This window comes from Rhinolophus sinicus, linkage group LG16 (assembly GCF_036562045.2).
Source record: "Rhinolophus sinicus isolate RSC01 linkage group LG16, ASM3656204v1, whole genome shotgun sequence".
Lineage (NCBI taxonomy): Eukaryota > Metazoa > Chordata > Mammalia > Chiroptera > Rhinolophidae > Rhinolophus > Rhinolophus sinicus.
In genome coordinates, this window is record NC_133765.1 from 4,447,049 (window position 1) to 4,450,275 (window position 3,227).

Here is a 3,227-nt window from a genome sequence, read left to right on the forward strand (position 1 = left end):
CCCTTTGTGATATGACACAGTGAGAAGCCTAGGGCCTTCAAGCATATAAAAAAAGCACATTGCCAGGGCAGTAGAGGTGTAAAAGCAGTAAGAAGTCACGAATGACCCACATCTTCTTTCAAAATCTCCTCCTAAAGTGCTACACCAGTGGTACGGAGTACTGTTTGGAAACTAACATATCTGACAAAATTTTACTTAATGTTGATAATTCTGATAGACATCCTCCTTTTATTTATGATTTTCAACCCAATATCAAAATGGTGTTTCTTCAACCATCACTTATTTGACCCAAACAATGGATCAAGGAGTTATAGCAGCTGTTAAGGCCTACTACCTGAACAGGACCTTTGCTCAGGCTATTGGTGCAGCTGAAAAGGACACTGCAATTCTCGAATGATTGCAACATTCATGAATTCATCAAGAACCTTGTTTGGGTTTGGGGTGCTGTCACCAAGGAGTGAGTGTATTAATGGCATCTGGAAGAAGACACTCAAGAGGTGCATCCATGACGTCACAAGATTTGCCAAAAATGAAGAGGATTTAAAAAATAAAAAAACACTGTAGTTGAAGTGACAAACAACTTTAACCTGGATGTACATGAGGATGACATTGAGGAGCTCTTAAGATAGATTCTGAGAAATTGACTAATGAGGAATTGATGGAACTGGATTAGGAATGCATAGTTGAAGAAGAGGCAAAAAAAAAAAAAAAAAAAAAAGAAAAAGAAAAAAAACTGCAGGAGAAAAAAAAGAACACTCAAGATATTTCACAGTGAAGGGTTTAGCAAAAACTTTTGCAGACCATTTTGAGTTAATTTTGGTATATGGTGACAGATAGCAGTCCAGTTTCATTCTTTTGCACGTGGCTATCCAATTCTCCCAGCACCATTTATTGAAGAGGTTCGCTTTCCTCCATTGTGTGTTTTTGGCTCCTTTTTCAAAAATTATCTGCCCATATATATGTGGGATTATTTCTGGGTTTTTAATTATATTCTGTTCATCTGTGTGTTTTTCTGCCAATTTATTTTTTAAATTTACTTTTAAATTAAATTTATTAGGGTAACAGTGGTGAATAACATTATATAATTTTATATAATTATATAATACAAGATTATAATTGGATTACCCTGTTGCATGCTCTACAACCGAAGTCTAGTTTCCTTCCGTTATCATATATTGATCTCCTTTACTCACTTTTCCTGCCTCCCACTGTCTTTCCCGTGTGGTTACCACTATTCAGTTATCTGTATCTATGATTTTGTTTTTGTTTGTTTTATTATTTCATTACTTTTTGTTTTGTATTCCACATATGAGTGAAATCATATGTTTTTTGTCCTTTTCTGTTTGACTTATTTCACTGAGCACAATACCCTCCAGATTCATCCATGTCCAATGTTTTGATTATTGTTGCTTTGTGGTATAAATTGAAGTCAGGGAGTATGATACCCCTGGCATTGCTCTTTTTTCTCAGGATTGCTTCGGCTATTCAGGGTCTTTTGTGATTCCATACAAATCTTATGATTTTCTGTCCTATGTCTTTTAAAAATGTCACTGTGCTTTTGTTTTGTTTTTTGCACAAAATTAATGTTTTTTCCACCTTTGTGTCATATTCCTGGATCCTTCACCAATGTTACATGAGATAAAAAACAAACGCAAAACAAATAAAAAGCTGAAATCAGAATCACTAATGTTATCAAGTAGGGAAACAAATCAATTAAAATCTAGCAGCCATCAGCAAGAGTGCAGCAAAGGCAATGTTGTAAAATGAAACACAGAAAATTGCTGGAAAACTGTATGCATTATACTCCTTCAAACCAGCAAAATATGCCCCCACATACAATAGAACATAAACAGAATTCTTGTCCTGTAAGGTATAGAATGCAAGTTCTTTTTTAATATTATGGACGAGTAAAATGTGCTTGTAATGGTAATTCTACTAAGCTTTTACAGAGTGAACCAGGAACACATTTATGGATTATGGGGATGATGTGTACTGTAATTCTTTGATTGGAAAAGTGGACACTCTAGCCAAAATTAAAAAGAAAAAAAAAAAAAAAACCCACAGAAGTACAAGACAAAGGCAAATGAGACTTCTCTTATATCTTAGCAACATTTAGATGGAAATCAAATTTAAATCCAGACCACTTTTCTTTTGAACAGGCTATGGTTCAGCAATCAAACCTTGATTGCTTGACACAGTCTCCTATGAGAATACTCAGAAGGTGTCTTCTTAAACAACAAACCTATTTTTAGTGGTGGAGCTGCTCTTAGTGGCTGTGTCTGCATGGGACTGAGAATCAATTACTATCTTTGGAGGAAGTCCTAACCTTTCCTTGCACATCCTCCCTAGCAGCTTCTCTGTTCTCACATTCAGTAGTCCACGTTTCTATCTTATCACCTTTAGCTCTAACATTAACAGCAGCTCCACATACATAGTAACTGTAGTCATCAAAAGATTCTCCAGAAAGGTACAGCCATGTTTCTAGTCAAAAGCAATCAAGGTCTCTGCTGTTTATCAATGTAATTAGCCATCATCCTCCATGTTTGTTTTTCTCATCTTCCCATATAGGTTCAATACCATCCTTAAAAAGTGAGTAGTCACAGCCAAACATTAAATTATTAGACAAATGGATATGGTTGTGCGGAGCACAAAAGTCTTCAACAGTATCAAACTTAGAGATCAGCTGAAGGTTTGCTTGCCAAGTTTTGCTTTTATCATTTTTCAAAAACCAGAGTGCCCATCTGTTCTGTAAAGGATGTTTAATATAGTGTTCTGGGTTAGCAAACGGGTTAGCAAACTCTTAACCAGATTCTGTTTTCTCTTCTTCTATAGGCAAGGGATTAGGAGTAGTGGTGGTTTCTGGTTCCACAGTCACCATTTTAGATTGATCTGCCATTGGGATTTTGATGGGGATTGCATTCAATCTGTATATTGCTTTAGGTAATATGGCCATTTTAACTATGTTGATTCTTCCAATCAATGAACACGAAATATCTTTCCATTTCGTTGTGTGTTCTTCCACTTATTTTAATAATATCTTATAATTTTTAGTGCATAGGTCCTTCATAATCTTTAATAAGTTTATTCCTAGGTATTTATTCTTCTTTTTGCAATTGAAAAGAGAATGCAATTTTAAAAATTTTTTTCCTGAAATTTCATTTTTAGTATATAGGAACGCAATGGATTTTTGTATATTGATTTTGTATCCTGCAACTTTACTATATTTG

At 34.9% G+C, this 3,227-nt stretch overlaps 1 pseudogene; it reads right to left on the minus strand.

Annotated features, from left to right (window-relative positions):
• Positions 1 to 2,229: 2,229 nt before the first annotated feature.
• Positions 2,230 to 2,878, minus strand: LOC109438139 (eukaryotic translation initiation factor 4E; annotated as a pseudogene).
• Between the last annotated feature and the right edge of the window lie 349 nt (positions 2,879 to 3,227).